General features: G+C 41.1%; 1 pseudogene; it reads right to left on the bottom strand.

Annotated features, from left to right (window-relative positions):
- Positions 1–2,304: 2,304 nt before the first annotated feature.
- Positions 2,305–25,771, bottom strand: part of LOC123363183 — an 83,575-nt pseudogene continuing 60,108 nt past the window's right edge.

Genomic DNA, 25,771 nt, shown 5'->3' with positions numbered 1-25,771 from the left:
GGAAGAGAACTCATGATTCAAGAAATGATAGCAGCACTTTACCTAAGTGGCTGACTCAACCATTGGCTTGAATTGATGTGATGCAAGCACAATTGACGCACACCTGAATAGCTGGGACTAGAACTCTGGGCCTCCAAATCCACAAATACAGACCTCTGAGTCTAAATGAGATCTCTCTGAGTTGGGAGAAGGAGTAGGTCCCTTGTGTCCTCCTTGGGCAAAGCCAGTATACTGCATTCTGTCCTGAGCACTTGCTCACTCCAGTGTGATAGATTCATATGGGAGCCAGCATACAACATACTTGGAATTTTAATCCATAGATATTGGTGTTTTACAAATGTAAAGTAGCAGATGTAAGATAGGGAAACTAGGCAAAAAGACACAATCTTGCTGAAGGTCACATGTTACATTACTGCTTTGGGAGAGTGACCCCTAGCAAGAATGACTTGTAGCCAGGCCAAGCCACACCTGTAATATGGTTCACAGACTGAACTTTGAGAACCTACTGAAGTTGTAAACCAGCCTCATCCCGGCACTGTGCAGATTACAGAATTAATCAATGCTCCTCTTGAGAGAGCCTTTAACCTAAGCTGTGGATGTGGGTCTGCGTGTTGGTGGGAGAAGCGTGAAGAGGGGACAAAGCCAGAAAAATGGCATCTCAGAATCAACAAATGGGTGAAATGAAAACTTATGGAACCTGCCAATAACTTGACTGTTGTGTTTTTAACCCCTGCCTTTGGGAAGTGAAATATCTAAGTATTCTATAAACTCCTCAGCCAGTCCACAGGTTCGCTTATGAAGTTAGTATAATGCTTATCTTGTGCATGTGGAAATTGAGGCATTGATATGAATTGTCCAATGTCAGAAAGCCTCTTTGGCTAGTACAGCCTGTGAGAGGAAGAGACCCCAAGCTCAGAGGCCTGTGAGAACAAAGGACATAAACTTAATAAAGTAAGCAGTTTTCAATGAAGGACGAACACTTGTATTTTTAAATATCTCTGTAGCCCTCCGCCCACTCCACCCCCAAATTCTTATTTCCCATATAACCTGAGTAATGTACTTTAAATAGCAACAGGCTTTTGGAACTCTGCTATATGCACCAGAAGACTTATTAGCCTAGATAGTCAAGAATGCAGGCAAAGGGCTGATTAGTATGTACTGCATACATAGCTGAGGCTGAAAAAATACTGCGTACAAAGGATCTAACTGGCCATTCACTTTGTCTATTTGGTTTTGCAAATTTGTTTGCCCACTTACTCTAGCATTCAGGCCCTACCTTCACAACAAGATTAGGCTATGTCTACACTACAGCTTATGTTGGCATTATTACGTTGCTCAGGGGTGTGAATAAACCACCCCCCTGAGCAACATAAGTTATGCTGACATATATCCCTCGTATGGACAGCACTATATTGGTGGGATAGCTTCTCTCCTGTCGGCATAGAGAGCATCTTCACTAGATGCACTGCAGCGTGTGTAGACAAGCCCTCAGAGAATCTTCAAAGCCTTGTAGTGGACAAGTTTTCTTTCATAAACAACCAGTTTATAGTGGAGTATGTTGTTTGTTGGTAAGCACCAACAATGTGCTTTGTGCTGTATAAGACACAAATGTAAGGATGATCCCTGCCCTGCAGAGCTTGCAGTCTGAATAACATAGCTCAGACAAGAATCCCTGAGAAACCAAAGAGTATGGGATTTAAAGGGTCTTGTTTTGCTTGCAGTTTTCTCATCTGATTCTCTTCGCTGATTAACTTGAGGTAAATAAAGCATTTGACGTGGGTTAGTATTTGGGGGCAGTGTCAGAGAAGTGAGACTTTGGGAGGGAAATGGAATGTGGTTGGCATATTGGAAGTTCCACACAAATATGGCATCACTTAAGCAGGCACAAAGATATGAGTCAGGGAAAGAAGTGTAGGGGACATCAAAACTGGCTTCATTGGTGAATGGAAGGGATGGAGAGAGGGCACTATTAAAAAAGCTCAGTGATGTAGTCTAGCCGAGGACTGATTTGTGCAGGGCTTCAAAGGTAGGGACAAGAAGTTCAGACTTGATATTCTGGGCAAAGAGAAAGAAGATAGGTTAGGTGGGATAGGCAACGTAGGCAGCAGAATGACTAGCGATACTTTCATTACTGGACTAGCTTTCTCTGAACCCTGCTGAGTAGCTTATTGTCTCAGCAGTTTGCATATCTAACCCATTATACTCTTTGGTTATCTTGATCAACAAAGCACCACTATTTTTATCACAGAAACACAGATGAGAAGCTCCATGGTAAGGTTTATGTTCTGGTCACAGAAAAGATGTTCATTCTTGAATGTGTTTCTTCAACGAAAAGATGTAAATGTTGAAATCCTTACTCAGCTGTCTTCGCTAAAGATAAATTAAAGAAGGTTGAGTGTTTTGATAAGAAAACATTATTGTACCTGCACAAGAATTCAAAGTCTCTGTACTCCCACTCATTGGGAGTTTAGGTTTGGAATTCTAAGTGTTAAAGCTAGTGAGTTTTGATTTTAAATTCCTCATGTATTGATGAGAGATTAAGCCATTGGGGACCAGATTCACAGTTGGCATAAGAAGTGAACAGAATTAGGCCCTCTTATGCCAGCAGTGAATCTGGCCCAAATAATTCAGATCTAATCTGTGCTCTTTTGGCCTGGATTGACATATGTTTAAAAAACTATTATGGCACTTGCATCCACACACTGACAAGGGAACATTTTTTTTCAAGGCAGGAGGCAAAGCTTCCCCATACAGCACAGCAGCAGGTCTTCAGTAAAAAGATGTCAGCTGTATATTTTCTAAACAAAATGTTTTCTATTTGGGACATTTGCTCTTAAAGCAAAGTCAAATTAATGCACGTTTTAAGGATTATTCTACAACATCGGTAGGACAAAATGCTATTGACTGCAGAAGAATTAATTTGATTAGTAATTCAGATGGTGATAAGTGCCAAAAATAAATTCAAACGGTATCCAGCTAATCTGAAAGCTTTTGGAAGATATTCCTAGAACATACACACAATGACACCAGGGTACCTCTAACATGGGAGCTGGTGGAGGGGGCAACATAGATTAAATGTTTGAAATGCTGCTTTGCACATTCAAAACAAAATTACCGTTTTTATTATTATGTTTTGTATTTTACTCTGTTTTAACTTCATTGGATTAATCCCCAAGGGAAGAGGCTGGGGAAAATGCAGGACACATATAAACTGTTATGTAAAAGCAATCAATAAAGATTATGACTATGATAAGCTTAGCTGAGAGTAATCATTGTCCCTGCAATATTTTGAGCCACTAAAGATTCTGTACTTGGGTGCAAGAGATGCAGTGCCCATAATGAGCAGCTTTGTTTGCCTTTGGACTAAAGATAAATATACAGCAAAGAATGAATTAAAAACATTTCAAAGTATAACATACTGTCATACTCGTATGTCCTAGAAATCACACCAAATCTGACACAAGTATCTTCTCCCCACTGCCTCAGTTGTAACTTTTTCTATGCCTGCAATTATGAATAAAATTATAAAAAAACATGTATTTACCACCAAAACTCCATAGTGTACGTGAGCAGCTGTGGCTAACGTAGTGAGTATGGTAAATGCCATTTTCTCATTCTTGCACAAGAGCCCTGTTACCACTGTGTAGACCACAAGAGCTAATGGAAACAGGAGCCAGTGGAAAGCTTCAGATGTGGTGTCGCTCATCTGGCAAATTATCACTCTGCACTGTTAGAATAATGTAATCAGTCAGATAAGATGTACTGGAGCAATTTATTTAAAGGAAGTGTGTTAATTTATCTGCTAGAGTATTTTCAGTTGAAAAAGCAGGTGGCTTAGGAAACATGGGTAGTTCAAAGACTGAGATTTACCATAAATGATTGTCTTTGCTCCTTTATTGGCTGTGATTTTTACAGCACTTTATTCTAAGTAATTTAAAACACAAATATTTTATAGAGACAGTGTTTTGACATGTTACACTTTGAATTTAAAAACAACTTTGCATAGAGGGGAGCTTGTTTGACACTTGTTTTCACAGAAACTCAAAAATGTAATACTAAATCAAACTTAATCATTGCAGCAATGGATTGAGGTAGAGGGATCATGGTCAAAGTGATGATTGAACATATAAAATGCTGTATAAATCAAAAATATTAGTGTTTTATTGAGATCCTGAAACTGTAATATTAATGGTCTTTTATGTATTTTCACTAAATGAATTTTCATATCCTTAACCAAAGTTTCTTTCAGCTTGAAATGACTAAATACCAAACCATGGATAACATTTTCAAAAGCACCTAAGTCCCATTTTCAAAGGTGACTTAGGCTTTTGTGGGTCAGTGTTTTAAAGGTATTTAGGCACCTAAAGATCCAGACAGACTCCTAGTAGGATTTTCAAAAGCACCTAATTCAGTTGGTTCAAATGGGATTTAATGGGATTTTGTAAGGCCGCTAGTTGCGTAACTCCCATTAAATCAGTGGAGTTAGCTGTGTAAATGCTTTTTGAAAATCCCATGAAGCACCTCTCTACATCTTTAGGTGCCTATAAGAATTTGGCCCCAGGCCTGGTCTAGGCTTGAAAATTAGATTGACCTAGCTACATCACTTAGGGCTGTGAAAAAATGTGTGCCCTGTGCAATATAGTTAGGTCAACCTAACCCCACCGTAGGTGCAGCTAAATCAACAGAAGAATTCTTCAGTCAACCTACTACCATCTCTCAAAGAGGTGGATTACCAACAATGATAGGAAAAAACCCTCCATCAATGTCGGCAGCATCTATTCCATGGCACTACAGCAGCACTGTGCTGTAGTGTAAACATGGCTTAAGTCTCATTGAAACTCAATGGGGCTTAAAAGCCAAAATCATTTTTTAAAATGAAATAGTCGCCTAAATCACTTATGCACTTTTGAAAATTTTACCCCTTGTCAATTTAAGTTTAGTGCACAATTGAAATGTGGTAAAAAATAGTGTTTATAAATCCTAAAATCAATAGAAATACTTTCACAAATTAAAAAAAATAAAATGAAAAGTCCATTCCCCTGTAGAGTTTGAAATCCAAACACTACAGTATTAAGACTCTGAAAGTAAAGGTGCCACTGACTTCACTGGTTCATTGTGGAAACTAAAAGAAATGGAAAAAGTAAAGTATATGAATTTATTTCACATTCAGTAATTTAAGGTGAAATTATTAAAAGTGCAGGTAAATTTACTGGCTTACAATGTATTCTTGAAATTGACAGTGTCCCTTTTAAAATACAATCAGTTTTAGAATACACTGAGGGAGCTGTGTTGTGCTTTGCAGTATATCAATGAGAGTAAGTTACAGTAATCTTCCTATTGCATACATAGTATCTTTTTGCTGAGCAACTGTATATATCCAGAAGGTGGAATATGTATTGTTAATTATGTTAAATATGATTTTCCATTAAAACTGATTTGTTAAATTCTCAAAGTGTGTTTGTAATGTTTACTCACATTATTCCCGGTTTCCATCACAATAAATTACTTCCATTAACATAAGGCATCAACAAACTAGATTGTGCATAAAGAATTGTAATTGCAGTCATTTACTAGTTCTGAGATATATTGGCCAATAAATAATATACTATTTTAAACCTGAACTACTCTAGTCACTACAGATGACAGTAGAAAAAAGGTTAGAACTGAGTTTGTTAGATAAAAATGAAGTGGGATATTAAGACTCTTCTGCTGATCTAATCCATTTCCCTCAGAATCGTTTCCTACAATCTATTCTCAGTGCTTTGGTTCTATTTAAACTAGCTTCAGAAAGGTGGGGTCCACTATTCCCATTCCACAAGCTAATTGTGTTAGGAATATTTCTTGATAGGTTAAAATTTTCTTTCTTAATTCCATCCTGTTAACCTCATTCCATGTGTGAACCCACCTAATTCCTCTTTCCTTAATGTTTACACCCTTCCTATGCTACAAGTCTTTTTATTTGACTTGTATTCCACACCTAGACCTTAGTGGCCATACTGCATATACTTGTCTTTCAAAGGTTATTCATGAGTCTCTCTTTTTCTGTTATATTAGTATTGATACCATTGTTTTAGTATTTATTATTGGGTTCAGGAAAAACTGGCCAGATTTAGACATAGCCTGGATCAGAGGCTCTAGAGAAAGAGCAGAGCTGAAGATGATGCCCTGGTTATGAGCCTGAATGGTGAGGATGGATGGATGGTGGTGCCCATTGTGACAGGAGGGAGGAAGAATGGCTTGTGGGGGCAGGGAAATGGTTAAGAATTCTGTTTTGGCTATGATGATCTTAACCATGTATGTATTCCAGTTGTCTTATATTTCAGTCTATGTCCTCAGTCTTCTCCCACTTTGAACTCCCTGTTAACTGTCTCCATAGTTATGCTCACCTCCGACCCATCCATTTATTAGCAGTGAATCTGAAATCCCTCAAGCAGTCGCAGTCTCCACACCCAGCTCCATGAGGAGATCCAAAAGGGCTCAGACTCTCCCATCCACCATCCTAAATCCTCAGTACAAAGTGTTCTGTTATTCTGAATGTAAATCTCTGCCTGTCTTAGGGGAGTTTCTAAGCATGCCTGTAGTTCAGACAGAAGTGTGACATTTGTCTTCTGTGACTGTGTGCTCAGACCAGCCAACAATGTTGCCTGAACATTTCCCAGGATGCCTTTGAGATCCCTCGGAATAGAGGGAAGAAAGTTTTTGTGCTTCAAACCAGCAGAGAAGTGGGGTGAATGGAGTGGCTCCAAGACTGGGCTACTGCCCCTGCCAAAGGAGCAGGGGGGGGAAGGGGGAGTAAAGAGCAGTCTCTTGGTGATGAGCTGCTGGTAGATACCTTTTTTTGTAAGCCTTGTTTTTTCCAGTTAGATGCTAAAACATTGGGAACTGTCTGTCTCTTAGAGCTTCCCATTAGAGGCTTTTCTCTTTTTTTCTTTCCCCCAGGAGGCCCTTGCTTTACCTACCAAGTCTGACATTGCATGGTTTTGAGGTCATGTTGAAAGCAGGCTTGAAGTCAAAAGTGTCCAGTGGACAAATAAATATGTTGTGAAAGGAACGAGACGTGCAAGATACTGGCAGGTAGGGAAAAGTGGGCTGCAATTTGTGGTCTTTAGGGCAGATAATGAAAACACAGTGTGTCGGAATCTCAGGGTGAACCTCTATTGCTATGACAACCATTACTTAGTCTCTGAAGGGAATATGTATAAAAGGTACCGATGGGGAGGAGAAAAAAGATGTCTGTTTTTGCTTTTGAAATGTTAGTGGTTTCAATTACTATTTATTTACACATTTTAATTGATGTAACCCTCTAATTCAGCAGTAATTATCTCAGTAAGACAGGATCTTGAAATTCATACTACACTGATTAGCTGCAATAAACTGCAGCATAACAAGGAACTTTTGGTTCCCCTTGTTGTTTGCCCCTTAAAAGTATCTTGACACTATATTGTTCTTCATTGGTTGAGATGCTTATTTAATATTTGCCTACTGCCTGTCAATTTCCCTCACTAGCAGGAAATCCGTATTTCTCACTTAAGAACATGCACAGCTCTCTTAGAAATGTAAATGGTATGACAAATTCATACAATGAAGCTTGTACCCTTGAAAAATGAGGCACCCCTCACACGGCTAAGTGCAGTCTCCAAGATGGAGCTAATTCAGTTGTGACTGTCAGAGGCATATTTTTAAAAGGCTATTTGAACATCAGCACTATCCATGAATAGCCATTTCTGGTTTTACAAAATAAATGTTTAGAGGCCTCTAATGAGCGCTCACGGCTTCCATCCTGAACTGATAGGATTTTACATCTCCTGTAATGCAGGAAACTTCAGTTTCTGTACATGTTAAATTTGGTGGTACTGTATGCCAAACTAACACGTATACTGTAGTAATAAATACATATGCACTTTATTACAATGAGCATAGTACTGATTGATAGTCACTTTTATAGTGGAAACTGTGTACTGCAAATTATACCAGAAGTATGGTTAAAAATATGTTGTAAAATGTGCATCTTCCTGTCAAACAACTGAAATATATTTACCTCTGAAGAAACAATTATACTGAAAAGGTGTACACAGCTATGATGTTTGTCGAACATCTCAGTGCATTTGCAGGTCTCTGTATGAAGTTAATTGTTCACTTCATTATAATTCTCAAAAAATCTTTTCATCCTTATATATTCAGTTGCATTATTTACTTAATGGAGTCGTACAATATCTTTTGCAGGTTGAGGCATATGGATTCGATATGTTCCCAAAACGTAGTGCCAGGCATGAAGCCCAGTTATTCAGGGTTTGTCCTGAGGCAGGCAAATTTTTCAACATAAGGCCCTGATTTAGCAAAACATGCTTAAGTCCCATTGAAATCAAGTGCTGTCGTGAATCAAGGCCTAACCCCTGATTTCAATGAGAGCATTAAGAATTATGTTCAGTTTTGTTGCCTGGTATTCCATATTGCTACTTCACAAAGATTTATCTTCCATCTACATTAGATGAAGAAAGAGGGTGCTAGGGCACAATGAATAAGTAATGTAAGAGAAATTTGGAGGAGCATCGCAAAGCATCACTTATGCCCTCAAAATATTATGCATACTATAGTACTTGTGATGGTCCTCTAAACTGAGCTGAATTTCACTCAAGGGAGTACTCAATTACACCTACATGTTGGAGGACATCTGGTATGTTTCATGAAATAAAGACAGCATTGTACATAAAGCCCTGAAAAAGAAACCTTATAAAATTTTATTCTATTCTGGAATAAATATCAAAAAACCTGTACTAACACTGCTGAAAGCTTCAACATTTCAGGCAATTGGTGAAGTATATTTTTATAAACCAGGGTGTAATGTGGACACACTATTTAGACACTTAATTCCAGTGGCACAAGAGGAGTGAAAGTGATTCTGGTGAGTTTTTTTTCTTTTTTTCTTTCTTTTTTTTTTTTAACTAATGTTGCTCTTTTCTTTCTTTTAGTCACACCAAGTAAAAGAACAATTTAATCCTACTCATACAATAGTGTATCTAAATATAAACCATAGTCACAAAAATACTTACAATAACATTTGAGAAAAAACACCAACCATCCATAAAAACAGCCTGGTTTGTTTTGCTAAAATATCACACGGCGATAAAATCACCCAGATAGTAAGCAGAGCAAACAGCAGCACAGGAGATACCAGAGGTAGGAAGTCCTTCATACAAAGAATCTTTCTTCAGTGTTTTCTTTAAGTGTGCTCTGCAAATAAAGAAAATTATCTGTTTTATGGAGTGAGATGCATGTTATCTAATCTACTCCTCCCCAATAATTTCAAAACTCTAGCTTGAACAAGGTCTATGAAGCTTAACAGTTCATCTCTCAAATATTATTACCACTGTGTAAATGTTTTAGAAAGTTAAACATTTTAAGAGATCCTAGAATACCTATGCAACTCTTCTTACTTGGCTAAAATTAGATTGTTTTATTCATGTTAGGTAGTCTTTGCTCAGCTTCCTCTATTCGTCACTGTCTAGCAATAAACCTCAAACCTCATACCGAGTGATTTGCAGTAGCTGTGTTTTTTGCAATTCTCATCCAATTTCACAGAAATCCACATGCTGTGCAACTATTTATTTAGATGATGAAACACTTTTATCTAGAGGCTGCTGAAATGTTTTCATCCATTATACATCACACTTAATGCTGGCACATTATTATTTGCTTAGTTTTATATATGTTTCTGCTAAATGATTGTTGTGGCATCACCCAAATGCTATTGTAATGTGGAATCAATTTTAAGTATTAAAATATAACAAAATTAATGTTTGTTTTTTCTTGATTGTTGTTCTTTTATAGTACTTTTAAAGGGGGTAAAGAACTGATTGTCAGAGGAAAGGATAAATGTAAGATAAACAGCGATTGCGCCTGTACCCAATCTCTTCACTAACGCAAAACTCCCATAGAGCATATATTAAATCAATGGGAGTTTGGATCACTAAAGATTATATGATCTGAGTCATTGATTTATACTTATGATTTAAAAGAACAACTTTACATACTATATACTGCAAGATGCCTGACTACATGCATGTGTGTGTATTGTGATGGGGCAAGGCCAGATGGCTACAGTAGAGAAGTGAGGAACAGGTATGTTAGCCCCAGGCTAAACAAAGCCCTGGTACTATGGTAACCAAATGGCAGTTGCTCCAAGTTAATCAAGACACCTGGGGCCAATTAAGATCCTTCTAGAAGGCAGTGGAGATAGCTAGATTGATTGGGACACCTGAAGCCAATCAAGGGCTGACTGGAACTAGTTAAAAGCCTCCCAGGTAGTCAGTGAGGTGTGGGTGTTAGGAGCTATAGGAGGGAGCTGTGCTGTTGGAGGAATGAAGCAGTACGAATCCATATCAGGTGCAAGGAAGGAGGTCCTGAGGTAACGGTCAAGGAGATATTGAGTGGGGGGTTGCTGTGGGAAGTGGCCCAGGGAATTGTACATGTCCTATTTCCAAAAGTCAGCTACCACAGCTGTTAATTTTAGGGTCCCTGGGCCAGGGCCGCCCAGAGGGGGGGGCAAGAGGGGCAATTTGCCCCAGGCCCCAAGCCCCACAGGGGCCCCCACGAGAGTTTTTCGGGGGCCCCGGAGCGGGGTCCCTCACTTGCTCCGGGGGGCCCGGAAAACTCTTGCGGGGCCGGGCGCAGGAGCTTCTTCGCTCCCGGTCTTCGCCGGCGGGGGGGTCCTTCCACCCCGGAGCGTAAGGACCCCCCGCCGGCGAATTACCGCCAAAGACGGAGCGGGACCCGTCGCCGAAGTTCAGCTCGGTCTTCGGCGGTAATTCGGCGGCGGGGGGCCCTTCCGTTCAGGGACCCGCCGCCGAAGTGCCCCGAAGACCCGCGGCGGGGCCCCCCTCCGCTGAATTACCGCCGAAGACCGGGCTGCACTTCGGCAGCGGGTCCCGCTCCGGCGGTAATTCGGCGGTGGGGGGGCCCCCGCCGCGGGTCTTCGGGCACTTCGGCGGCGGGTCCCGGAACGGAAGGGCCCCCCGCCACCGAAGACCCCGGGCCCCCGGAATCCTCTGGGCAGCCCTGCCCTGGGCTGGAGCACAGAGTAGAGGGTGGGCCTGGGCTCCCCTGTCCCCTCCCTGATTAATCACTGAGACTGGGAAACAACAGAGACTGTACAAGGGAGGATTGCTTCTCCTCACCTCCGTTGTTGGCTTATGATGAAAATGGCTCAGTAAGCTGTGACCCTTGCCTCTAGAGAGAGAAGGGCTATGTGGAGGGTCACAGTGAGCCTCTGAGGCTAGCAAAATCTGGCAGGAAACGCAGGACCCACAGAGTCAAGGACAGAACTTTGTCACAGTATATAATCAGTGGTCACCAACCTGTCGATTGTGATCTCTGGCCACTAAAATCTGGTGGCGCAGCAGCAGGCTGCCTGCCTGCCCTGGCCTCAAGCTGCTCTGAAGCGGCTGGCATGTCTCTGCAGCCCCTAGGGGGCAGAAGGGGAACAGGCAGCTCTGCACGCTGCTGCTGTCTCCGACCCCCAGCGCCGACTCCGCAGCCCCCATTGGCTCGGAACTGTGGCCAATGGAAGATGTGGTGGGTGGTGCTTGCAGCCCTGGGGCAGGGTGGGGGCAGTGGGTCTCCACCTCCTCCTGCACCCAAACTCCCTCCCAGAGCTTGCACCCCCCCACCACCTCCTGCACCCCACTCCACTACCCCAGGCTCAGCCCAGAGCCCCCTCCCACACTCTGAACCCCTTGGCCCCAGCCCAGGGCCTGAAACCCCTTCATCCCAGCCCAGTGAAAGTGAGTGAGGATGGGGGAGAGTGAGCAATGGAGGGAGGGGAGAATGGAGTGAGCAGGGTGGGACCTCGGAGAAGGGGCGGGGTAGATCCTGGGTTGATCTTAAATTCCAAAAGTGATTTTGTATGTAAAAAGGTTGGAGACCACTGATGGATAGATATAAAATATTAGGGCTGTCATTAATTGCAATTAACTCACACAATTAACTCAAAAAATTGATCACAGTTTTAATAGCACTGTTAAACAGTAGGATACCAGTTGTGCTTTCACAATAAAGAGATTGCACTACAGTACTCGTATAAGGTGAATTGAAAAATACTATTTCTTTTGTTTATCATTTTTACAGTGCAAATATTTGTAATAAAAATAATATAAAGTGAGCACTGTATACTTTGTATTCTGTGTTGTAATTGAAATCAATATATTTGAAAATGTGGAAAACATCCAAAAAATATTTATATAAATAGTATTCTATTGTTGTTTAACACCACTTGAGTAATTGCAATTAATTTTAATTGCTTGATAACCCTAATATATGAGAATGAATCAGGTCTGCTGAAATTTTTGTTTTGTTAAAAACAAAAACCTTGCTGATAAAATACCTGCTGATGTTCAGAGTAGCAGGCTGGGGAGAAAAGAAGGCAAGTTTACCAGAAAACCTGAATTTCTAATTACCAAAGCTTCTGAGCATGACCAACAGAATGCAATAAACCAGACCTTGCTGGATGTTTAGAACTACTGTACTTTTCTGTTCAGAGTAGTGATATAAACCAGCAGAAGGCTTGAGAGAAGCCCTGCCAAATGATTGCATAAGAGGGAAAATGCTAAGCAAAACAAAGTCCTGAGAATGAGAGGAAAGAAAATACAGAATATTCACTAATCAAAATAAATACTAATTCTACCAGGTCTCTGGCACTTTTCAGGGCCAATAAGCCCACATTATGGGTTGGTTGCAGGCCCATTTTTGGAATGACACAGGAGACATCTCTGGTGGAAATATGCTGCAGGAGGCACAATGTCTCTTGGAGTACCCTAGCATGCAGGTGAAGAGCAAAAACTGCACCATTTCTTTGGATGGCGTAACCTACTCTAGCAGCTCAGTAAGCTGGTGTGCAAAGGGATTGGGATATGTCCATTCCTCTTCCTTGGGCTCGGTCTTTGTAAAGCACTTTGAGATCCACAGTACAAAAATGCTGTGTTAAGTGCTAGGTATTTTATATTCTATCTAAATTTAAAACTCTCTAGTATTTATATTTCACTAATGCTTAGAGGCCTCAACCAGGTTGTACTTAGCATTATATATGCATGTAATAAATGACAGTCCTTCCCCAAGGAGCTTGGAATTTGAAACAGCAGATGTTTATTTCATCCACCTGTTACAAGCAAATATAAGGGAGAGGGCAGGACAGTATAATTAAAACAGGCAATTTTAGCATAGACTAGCTGTGCATACAATTTCATAGGTGTAATACACCAACCGTTAGCAATAATCACAACTTGCCACCTGACTAGCCATTATCTGATGGTAGTTTTTTATATGCTTCATGGCAGGGGTGAATTTTAAAGAGGAATTTTAAAGAGGATAAGATGGTGTATTGAGTGTAAGGTACTCGACAACAATAATTTACCTACAGTGGCCAATAACATTTGGAGAAAATCATGGAGCACATTTGACTGCAAATAAAACACAATATTATTAACCAACAATGTACATGTTTAATTTGCTTTTTGAAAAACTGGAGTTATAAAGAGGAACTGGGTTAGACTGTAGGCCGGTGGGAGAAACACTTCCAAGAGCTTCTTCCATTGGCATAGGTACTCCACCTCCGTAAGGGGCAGTAGCTATGTTGATGGGAGAGCCTTTCCATCTACATAGTGCTGTCTACACTGGGGGTTAGGTCGATGTAACTGCGTCACTCAAGAGTGAGTGACATAGTTATAGCGACATAAGTTTGTAGTGTAGACCAAGTCTGTGTCTGGAGGACTGAAAGTGACAGGGAAAGAGGAAGACTTATAAACATGAAAAAGAAACCAATGTTACAGATTTTTTTTTTCTGTAGTCAAGTTTTCACGCAGTACATCTGTGCACCAGTTGCTGACTGAAAGGAACATAGCTTTTTCAAATGTTACATTTATTTCTCTTGTGAGGAAAGCATAAAATGCAATGATTTAAGTAGGATGGTATGACACTTATGTTAATGCACTTATGAATGTTGTACAGTATCTGCGGAAGTGAAAGAAATATACTGCAGCCTGCAAAGAAACAAGATTCATATATGATGTTTTATGGACATGCTGCATTGATGGCATCAAATCTTTACTGACGTAATAACTGAACTATTCTGCCTTGTTATGGGAGAATTCTCTACTGGGTGTGTAAACTGAGGTCAAAGGAGCAGAGAGTCCTGTGGCACCTTATAGACTAACAGATGTATTGGAGCATGAGCTTTCGTGGGTGAATACCCACTTCATCGGATGCATGTATTCACCCACGAAAGCTCAGGCTCCAATACATCTGTTAGTCTATAAGGTGCCACAGGACTCTTAGTCTGGATCTGTAAAAGCAGCAAACATGGCTACCCCTCTGATACTTGAGGTCAAAGGCTGATTGCCGCTGTATAATTATCACTATTAGCCAATATATTTTTATTAAGTGATGCTGCTGCAAATGGTTAACCATATAGATTCCTGCATTTTGTAAGATGAGCAGTAAAAGCTTTTAAGAGACATTCAGAGCAGAGTGTGTTGTAATGATGTTACTAAAAGATTGCATCACAGTTCAGTAATTATTTGTACTATAGTAGCACCTATTGGCTCCAGCTACGATCAAGTCTCTATTTTGCTAGGCGCTGCACATTCACATAAGAGACAGATCTACCACAAAGAACTTGCAGCTGAAATAGATAATTAACCATAAACACAGAAGCCAAATTATTTATAGATCAATGTGCTTATTAGGAAAACGGTAGGTTGGCAATTTAATATACAAATATTCTGTTTATAATATGATTTATTTTCACTACTGTCATCATTTGACTGATTGTCATTTTGATATTCACTTTAAAAACACAGCGGCGGCTTTTTAAAAAATCGTTTATTCTTCTTTGAGTCTGAAGTAACTGGCAAAGGAACGGGGATTCCCTTGCATAACTATGCCAGCAGCTATCTGTGTTTGTTTGTATTACCACAGGCCTAGGAACCCCAGCCATTGATCAGTACCCCACTGTGCTAAGTGTTGTACAAAGACTGTCCCTGTGCAAAAAGTTTACAACCTAAGTATGAGACAACAGATGGAAAGAGACAGACCAGGGTGTACAAGGAAACAGACAATTCTGGTCAGTATGATGGGCAGTGGATATATGCGGTACTCCTGTGATCTTCGGTGGCGTACTTTCTTTCCTTTCTGTTTGTCTATGTAGTATTTTCCTTTCTGACCACCTATCAAGTGTTTTCCAGCTGGTTTATTTGTTGCTTAAGTCCCCCTAGGATGGCTCCGCCTCAGTTTCATGATTATATGGCTGGATAATTGTCATAATGTCTGTTTTTAAAATTGTGCAAGACTAATAGTTTGTTACGAGGTAGAATTGCACCCTCTGGTGATGTAAGCTTTGAGTTTGTAAGTTTAAACTTCCTAAAATCTTAATTATAAAAAAAGTACTCAACTGGTTTCACAATACTAGCATTTTGTAACAATTTTTGTAAAAACAAGGAAATTCAGAATGCAGGATCCTCTATTTGTAGAGGATGTGCAAACAAATTTAGGATAGTATGTACTGGGGTCAACATAGCACAGCAGGGTTTCTTGGCTCATCAAGAGATTTTTGGCTTTCACCAGTCAGTCATTTTTCCCCATTGTAGAACTACCAGAATCTTTGGCACGATTTCGGATGATTGGTAACTCAACAAAGGAAAACTAGAATAGTAGGGATATTGGAGTCAGGATAAAGTTGAATTAAGGAGTACTGCACTAGCTGCATGGAGACTAGTCAATATAGCCTGTATGTTCTTTAATAAATACCAAATTTCAACCATTTTCCAAAAGGAGAAAAAAATAAAAACAGTTCAGATTGTAATTTTTTGGGGTGTTGTGTTTTTGTTTGTTTTTTGGAGGTGGTGGGTTTTTTTGGGGGCGGGGGGGTTAGCCCTCATCTGCCTCTCCTTCCCAGTCCTTACAAAATACATCCATCCTCTCTATGAAACAGCTGGAGGACTTGCAGCTTGAAGAAGCATCCCAAGTATTTTGTAAATACACTTATATACATTCTCAAGCGTACTGCTCTCAGAATTGTCTGTTTAATGTGCATTGCAGTTAGCTATGTTTTCTATTAAGCAAGGAGGGCTAGTTCAATAAAATCTTGAGTTACGTAGAACAGTTCTACCATCTGCATCACATTACAGCAGACATGAGACAAAACACCGACTCTTGAGGTTAAATCTAAATTTCCTGCTTCAATCCTGAAGTTTGATTTGTTAGAAGAAAAGCAACCAAGAAGAACAGAAATAGAGACCAGTGCTAGAAATAGAATTCAAAGACTGTTAGTTCTCAGCAATTTGTTATTTTTATGAAGTGTCATTTTAGTTAGAAATAACACACTGACCACAAATGATAATCTTGCTAGCTAAAATTCCATCTCCAAGAGGGGACAGATACACCAGTCACTGCTTTATACCCTTCACCCAAATAAACTTTTACCCAATGTAATCTTTTATGAGGGTGGGGGGTTGAGTGTATTGGGGAGGGAGTAGTTTTTATGAAGTCGCCCAATTTCTTCAGCCCATTGCCTCCACTGTCTTTTTAGCTGAGGAGGTCTGGGTAGGGGTTGTCATTGGAACTCATCAAGACTGTTTGTTTTTTAATTAGCATTAAGAAATCCCTTCTGCCCAGCAACTGCATAGCTGCTTCTGCATCACTCTCAGTCCCTGCTGATTCAGGAAACAGAAGGCATGGAGTGAGAATCGAACCCAATCACAATCACTCAGCCATTGGGCCATCCTGACTCCTGTCCAAGCGGTGATTTTTGGGTCTTGATTTTTGAAATTCCCTAAAATCACACATTCAATCAATTACCTGTGTTGATTGAAATGTCAAACTTGGGACATTATTGAGAGAGTGTCTCCTAGAAATCATTGTTTTTTAAAAATCTAACTACAAAAAATCAGAACGTGAAGTAATGCAAAATCTGTGTGAATATGAATGCTGTGCACTTCTACAATGACTTCATTCTGAAGTGAACAGAACTAGTCAAGCTTTTTGTTTACACAAAAAATCCTTACCGCTTCTCAACCCAGTCTGTTTCTGAGCTACATCTCAAAACACCACTGTGAGAAATTATCCCTCTTTTATAGTGAGGAAATTGTGTCACAGACAGGTGACACCGAGTAACACAGGGAAATCCAGTGGCAAGATGGGAATAGAACCCCCAAGTCCCAATCCTGGGCTTTAGCAACAAGATCATCCAACCCTCTTTTAGACACACAAATGCATTTTAACTGCTTATTTTGTATCAGTAATCATGTTGGTCATGTCAGGAAATACTAAAGGACAAAGGCACATTAGGAACAAATACGCCTTTTGAATTTCCAAAGCTATTTTTGAGATCTAAGTTTTCCGTTATCAAAGAGGCAGCTGCAGTGGCAATTCTGACACCTCAAACTCTTGTTTAGGGCTTTTGAATTCAATCCTTATCCTAACACAACAAAGTGTTTGTTAGGGCTGGTCCACACTAAGAAGCGGGGTCGAACTAGGGTACGCAAATTCAGCTACGTGAATAGTGTAGCTGAATTCGAAGTACCCTAGTTCGAACTACTCACCCGTCCAGACGCCGCGGAATCAAAGTCCGCGGCTCCAAGGTCGACTCCGCCACCGCCGTTTGCAGTGGTGGAGTACCAGAGTCGACCGTGGCGCTTCCGGAGTTCGAACTATCGCGTCCAAATTAGACGCGATAGTTCGAACTCCGAGAAGTCGAACTCACCGCGTCGACCCGGCTGGTAAATATAGACTAGCCCTTAGTTACTTATGTGACTATTTCTACAGCAGATGTTGCCATAGCATATGTACGCCTTATGGAAAATTAAAAACAAATATCTGTCACCTTAAAGGCTGACTTAATAAAATGACTGACCCCTTTTGTGCTGTGTATAAACCTCTCTCCTTTGTCTAATGGTAATTATGTAACACTTGTTTAAAGAGCCTTAGACCATGCCCAGAAGGTCACCAATCTCCTCCAGACTGTGAGAACAAGTTCAGCAATGAGACCTGCCACGCTACACCGTTGTACTTCAACCCAATGTCGTTCTTTCAGATAAAATTTGGTTTCTAAACACTTTCCATCTGAAAAGGGAAACTTCCCCCATTTTGGCAGCGGGGTGGGGGGGAAGAGAAGGGAGACAGGGAATAGGGCTGGGCAATTCTTCTTCACATAATGCAGAAGCTAAGGCTTTGTCTACACTACTACGCGCCTTTTAGTTGCAGCTGTGTGGCTACAGCTGTGCCACTAAAAGGTGCACAGTGTAGCCGCTGTTTCTCGGCAGGAGAGAGCTCTCCCACCGACAAAAAAACTTCCACCCCCAACGAGCGGCTGTAGCTTTGTCCAAAACGCTGTTCAGACCGGTGCGTTTCATCAACAAAACTTTTGTCTTTCGGGGTGTGTGTGTTTTTTTTAATACCTCTGAAGGACAACAATTTTGTTGTTCAGTTGCCAGTGTAGACAAAGCCTAAGAGTTAATTCTGACTGAACTGAGCCCTTAAATGCTTGGCAGTTTAGTAGTATTTCAACCTGCATCACTAATATTATAGAAACCAATTCTCAGTTGCTCAAATGACAGTGATCCTAAGGTTACATCTATACTGCAGAAAACAAAACAAAACAAAACGCAGCAGTGACTCTCAGAGCACAGGTCAGCTGACTCAGGCTTGAGGGGCTTGTGCTATTGGGCTAAAAATAGCAGTGCAGATATTCCCATTTCAGCTGGAGCCTGGGCTCTGAAACCCAGCAAGGAAAGAGGTTCTCAGAGTGCAGGCTCCAGCCCACATGGGAATGTCTATGCTGCTATTTCCAGCCTGGTAGCATGAGTCCCAGTCAGTTGCCCCAGGCTCTGAGACTCACTGCCATAAGGTTGGTTTGTTTGTTTGCAGTGTAGATGTGCCATAACTGGCCCATCTCATCACCACACTAGTTTCCCTTTCACTCTCTAGATTGATAACCCTATATTCAATGACCGCTGAAGATTCAAATTTAAAAATGATTCATTTACATCTAGCACCTAGAAAAATGTTTGGCATCTCAGAGCCTAGAAAACCCCTCTCCACCCCATATTCCACATTTTAGAGACGCTAGACTGTTTGGAAAGAATTTCACTGTATTGAATGTTTAATACACCCTTGTTAAACTTTTAACATTCAGAGGCACTGGTAGCTGGAGAAGTGGCTGTTCATAGAATAGGACTGATTCTCACTGTTATGCATTTCTGGAGAAAGGAACTTTTTTATTTTCATTTAATTTCTAATTCCACTGAGTGGCGGGGCAAACAGATTATTACATAATGAGCTGCTTGCTGACTACACATTGAGTATTTTATTATTTAAAATGAACTGAAAAGAATCAACTGAGAAGAAAATTTTAGAATTTACAAACTTAACATGTCTGAAATATGCAACTTTAAGCAATTTAAGCAAACAAATACATATTCAAGCATACCGCTACAGCATGAATTAGCACATACAAGACATCTGATTTTACATGGAGATAGGATAGTTGTGCAAAGCATGCATGCTATCTGCATGCACAAAGACTCTAACATTTGTATGCATGTGTTTTGGATTCACAGTGAGTTTGCACCCATATTTGCCACCTAAGGAATTGTCATGATAGAAATCTAGCATAAGATAGCTCCATATAGTACAGTATACATTGATATCCCTTTTGAATCAAGTCGTTAGCCAATGTTCATGATCTTCTGGGTTGTTTGAGTTAGGAGGAGATGAGTTGAGTTGATGATGGAGACTTGTATTTCTTTGAGGCAATCCTCTTTATTTACAAACAATATACACAAAATCCTGTTTCCCTGAACACAGTAGGAATCAAACAGGCAGGAATTTCTTTGCTAACAATTCCAAGCCTCTTTTCAGCTAGCACTCTGCCCCAAAAGCTCTCCCTCTTGCATTTCTCTCAGAGCCATGTTACTAGTGTTTCACTTGCTGGCTGCTTCTCTGGTGTGTCTCCTCATGCACAGCTCTACGAAACATTACCTCGCCCCCCTGTATTTGCCCTATGCCCCCAGAGAAACTCTAAACACATATAGCTCGGCTTCTGTCCAGTCGAGCATGTAGCCTGTGTTTTGGGCAGTTGTTCCTATTGTTTCTCCAAAAAGGACCTTACCTGTTTCTTACATTTATCCTGAATTAATTGTGGCTAGCATGCACATCAGCTTCGACAGGGTTTCACCCAGCGTCCGTCATAACAATACTTCCACATGTACTAAGCTGGTGAATATATTAGCTAGCACATGCTAAGAACACACCTTTAAATCCTAATTGAGCCAAAGTCTAAGTAAACTGTACAGGTTTGAAAGTATATCCCTTAACGTTACCTAATGACTATTCAGAATGATTGGCTGCTTTGCAATAGAAAGTACAGGAAATCATTATGAAATGAGTTACCAATATGTACGGAAAATTTATATTAGCAGTATTTGCAAATAAAAAAGCAATCTCTCTCCTCCCTCAGTTACCATCTGAAATGCATTTACTTGGACTATGCAAGAGATCTGCGTTCTCACTCCTGAAGCGGACAAAAGCTGGGGCAGTGGCAGAGAGAACACATTGCCTCATTCTACAGCAATCCCTCTAGCTGAACCAAGTGAAAAATCAGTGGACTCTGAAAGGAGGCACATCCAGTTCTCTCTGGCCAAAAGAAATCTGAATGTTTGCTATGCTGCAGAATGTTTAAGTGGATTAGACTATGGGGAATGAATGCTCTATACAGACTGCACTCAGAAAAGGCCTTTGAAAAATAAGGCAAAGGATTACAATTACAAGTCATTTACTTGTACTTTAAAGTTGATAAAGAGAAAACAATCTTTTCTAAACCAAGGGAAATATGAAACTCTAAATAAAATTGTTTCCCATGGTATTATGTTATTGCCATTCTCCCTTTTGCAACATTGATATTTAAGTAATCTATTTTGCTACTGATGTCCTAGATCATGCATAAATTCGAATGCTAACCTGTGCACCCTTACTGATCAGCACAAGGCCCTGAGAGTTGAGACTGCTTGGTTTAATTCCTGCCTCTGCTTATGACTCTGTGACCTTGAGTAGGACACTAAAGCCAACATTTTCAAACCAAAGTGCATAAAAATTAGTCTCCTAAATCCTTATTAAACAAAAGTGGCCTGATTTTCAGGTGCAAAGCAGTTATAGCGCCTACTGATTTCAGAGCAGAGTCTCTTCTTACTTTCTGTTGTACAGTACCTAGTACAAAAGGACTCTGATATTCACTGGGACCTTCAAATTGTACTGTTATACAGCCAGTAACACAAAAACAACATAACTGTTAAAGTTGAAAGGCACCAAATTTAAAACTAATGAACAGAATTATGTTTTACATAATTTGAACTAATCTGTGGAACTCATTGCCACAAGACAACATTGAGTTCAAGAGTTAAGTAGGATGCACATATTTTGACAAAAGGTTTCATACCTAATTGCCTTTTCTATTGTCTTTCTGTTTTTAAAAACCAAAAATGTAATGTTTCAATTTACAGTTTTTAAATTTTTCAGGTTTAATCATTCTCCTGGGCTGAGCCTGTATGATAGCTCCGGTTTGGTAAGGTTTAAATGTCATGCCTTGGGGTCATTCTGATGTATTAATTATTATTGTTTATGTATTTATTATAAAACCAACATACACCAATGGCTGAGAGCATCTCCAAAAATGGAAACATATTTTTGCAAAATCAATGTAAATTGCTGTATAACACACCACAGAAAAAAATTAACACAATTATTTTCTACAAACATTAACCCCACTTATAGGAGAGAGTGCAAGGCCCAGACCTCAGCCAGCTTTTACTTCTCATTTTTCAGCTGGGTCTTGGTCCCGCATTGTTGAAGCCAATGGATGCTTTGCCATTGACTTCAGTGGGCACAAGATCAGGCAGTTAGGGTGGGTTTCACAACAGGACTTAGGTGTTGCAATGCTGAGCATCATGGCACCTTACTTTTAGGCGACTAGAAAATATGGGAATGACACTGCGATCCACAAATTACGCACCTAGGTTCTCTATACAATGAATGGGGAGGGACAGGCACCTAAGAATGCAATCCACAAAAGCCAGCACACTAGCCAGGGAGCCACCTAAGCTAGTTAATGGGAGATGCTGATGAGAGGGCTGTGTCCTAAGCCCTGCCCCTCTCTCAGAGGTGGGCACGTAAGCTCTGGCTGAAGAAAGGCACCTAGCTCTGCTTAGCGCTCCATGACCAGGACCCTACTGCCAAATGGCGCCTAAGGCATTTCTTCTGAGAATGAGTTTGGCACCTGCTTTACTCCTCACAAAATGGTGGGGGGAGGGTGTGTCCACCTTATAACGTTTAGCCCAGTGGTTAGAACACTTGCCAGGGATATGAGAGCCAGGTTCAATTCTCCTCTCACTGCCAGGCGCAAGGGGAGGGGGGATTTGAACAGGGGTTTCCTACATTCTCCAGAGAGATCTTTACTGGCTACGGGACATTCTGATGAGGGCTCCCTCAGTCTCTCCTGTTGAAGCTGTTCCATGGTGGATAAATAAGAGAGTTTGAAGCAGGAGGATTGGCCCTGAGGTGTCTCACCTGCCAGGTGGGGGCCCTAGCCATTGGATTACAGCCTCATTCACACTCTTCCTCTCTCTAGGCCTATTACTTCCACCGTGGATAAATACTTAAATAGTCATTGGGCCAGAAAGAGGGAGTAAATGCATGGGAATAATCCTGTAGGCCATTAGTTAGGGCACCTACCTAGGAGGTGGGAGACTCTGGGTCCAGTCCCCTTGCTGCTGTCACTTTTTCATTATTTATCCACAGACAACTGCTTCAGCGGGAGAAACTGAGGGCATCCCCTCATCAGAATATCAATGGTTGGTGAACTCTCCTAAGCAGGGCCGGTTCCAGGCACCAGCGAAGGAAGCAGGTGTTTGGGGTGGCCAATGGAAAGGAGCGGCATGTCCGAGTCTTCAGCGGCGGGTCCCTCTGTCCCTCTCAGAGCAAAGGACCCGCCTCCGAATTGCCACTGAAGAATGAAGCGGTGCGGTAGAGCTGCCACCGAAGTGCCGCCGATCGTGGCTTTAGCTTTTCTTTTTTTTTCCTAACTTTGCCGCTTGGGGCGGCAAAAAAAGCTGGACCTGGGCCTGCTCCCGAGAGATGGAAGACCCCCATTTCTCCCTCCTCTGGCAGAGGGGGAAATTGAACCTGGGTCTCCAACAACCAAGGTGAGTGCTCTTGCCCCTGGGCTAAAAGTTATAAGTTAGGCACCTCCTCCTCCAGCTGGATTCAGAATGGGACTTGATCCAAAAGGCAGCCTCTGAGGACTCCTTCCAGATCAGGCCCCCACACACAACTTAAGTGGCTGAATGGCTATCCTCCCCTGGTTCTCAAATTGCTTCAGGGCTTAGGTGGGAGATAGGTGTCTAGATGCCTAAAGGGAATCAGCAGTGCACATGCTCAGAGGCAGAAACTTAGATTCTGAGGGAACTTTTACTCTAAAAAACTTAGGCACCGAATGGGTTTAGGTGCCCACAATGTTCAGTGAGAGTTTTGTGGATTGCAGTAGAGTCAAAGGGGGACTTAGGCACCTACGTCTGGGATTAGGTGCCTAAATCAATTTGTGAATCCCATCCTTACTGACCAATCCCAAAGGTTTGAAACATGCAACAATGCTTGGATTATAGAACAGCCTTTCTATTGTGCACTTAGAGCTGCACCGATGAAATACAATGAACCCACTGTAAGGTCTAATGAACCTCAAGCACAAGAACAATTTTCTAAACTCTGATTTTGATTAATATTGTGGGGTGTGGGGAAAGGAAAGCATTTCTTTCTGTGCAGTCAAAAGTAATTTTTTTTTTTGCTTGCAAGTGAGCAAAAAATGTATGGTAGCTTTTTGGACTCATTTAAGGTACCAAATTCACTTGGGAAATAATTGTGTGAAAAGACATGTTTTTCTAAAAGTGTTCATATCAATATCTGCCCTATAGTACTATGCATTGTTTATTTGGGAGGTCTGGCCCAGTTATGACACACCCTGGCCCAGTGTGACCCTATGGGAGATACTACTGAGCCAGAGAGTGTTGAGGGGCAATTGTGGTTAATCCTCACGTGGCTTTCAGGGCCTTGCTGAGTTGAGGTAATTAGGTACAGCTGAGTCTACTTAGCGTCTGTACTTCTAAAAGGGACTGGGCTTCTCTCATACTACAATAGAAAAGGCGTTTGCTGTCTAGATATCAGGACAAGGAGATCTGTGGACAGAAGAGTTGCCCTGTTTATTTTGTTCGGTGTGTATCTGACAGTTTGTTTTGGGGCTTAAGGATTTGAGCTTCATGATAAAAATGTGGCCAGGGCTCATGAAAGTTTTGTGGGTGTGTTCACATGGTGGCAGAAGAAATACTGTAAAATACTCTGGAGTGGCTTCTCTGCTTAACCTGGGACGCCAGTGAGATTTCTGTCCAGTGTATCTGACCCTGGATTTCTTAGATGCACTCACAGAATGCAAGATGATTCACACGAAAGTAAGGAAGACTGTGTCCTACTCCTGCAGATCTAACACTCTGTTTTACTGTTGTTTTTGTAAATCTTAGGCACACTGAATCCTGGTAATGAGAATACATGAGCCTCACTCAGTAAAACTACAACATCTATAGAGAATGCGTTGCGTGAAATTCACCATTAGGTTCTGACTGAGGGACTCCAGTTGTTGAAAATCTATTAGAGACGTTTGCAAACCCTGCTCTTGCTCTTCTAAGTTGATTGTCCAAAAACTTGACAGCCCAGCAGCTGTACTTCTGTACTGGGAGCAAGGCGGGTGAGGGGAGTGGGGAGAGAATGAAACTGCATTCAGATACTTTGCCAAGTATTGATCAAGCAAATACAGGCTCATTGTTAAAGTGCCAACAGTGATTAATAAAAGCCACCAAATGGTTATGTGGTGCCCCATTATGATTTAATTGGGGACGTTGGAAAAAAACTCATAAAGTGTCAGTGTCCTGTTGTATTACTCTTTTTTTTCTATTTATAAGTGCTCATGAAAGGCACTGAATTGCAAGAGAGTGGATTCTCTGATTTAACCAGTTCTATAAAATGCACCTGCAGTTCAGGCTTCCCCACACTATCAACTAATCTGGTGAAACAACCTCCGAGTGAGAAGGTAGGTTAGTCTCTCTGTCTGTTCAGACCTTAGTGTGTCTGAGGCTGTCATTATTTTTAGGAATCCTGGCACAGAGCAAAATGGATATGGTGCTACAGATCTCAGACTACCATTACAAACTGAACTGAACCTACTCATTGCACATAAATGATGAACAGCTATCAAACAGTAACCACTTCTGGTCTCTATTACGGAACCCAGATTCAAACCTGTGACACTGATTAAATGCTTTCTAGCCCAGCATCAATTCCAAGGACTCTCTCATCGGCCCTCTCCTGCTTTGCGAATGTAATGGAAGAGTCCCTGAAAACAAACTTGAAGACCTATTTCAATAAAGTTACAAGGGGCTGTGAAAACAGTAATAACTGAACCAATTAATATAGCTCATTTGGGGGTTTTCTCATAGTTAAAAACAGTCATATATATATGCCAGCCATGAAATCTGTCCAGCTAAGGGCACTGTAACTACTGTGTGACGGATGACATTTTAAAGGCCTCTCTGGGTTCTTAGATACGTGTAAACTACCCAAGACAATGATGGAAAGAACATTCAGTTCTCTTGCTTCAAGAATCCATTCACATCACCCTTGCCTGACTAGC

Source organism: Mauremys mutica, chromosome 2, assembly GCF_020497125.1.
Source record: "Mauremys mutica isolate MM-2020 ecotype Southern chromosome 2, ASM2049712v1, whole genome shotgun sequence".
Lineage (NCBI taxonomy): Eukaryota > Metazoa > Chordata > Testudines > Geoemydidae > Mauremys > Mauremys mutica.
This window is presented reverse-complemented; position numbering and strand designations above follow the sequence as displayed.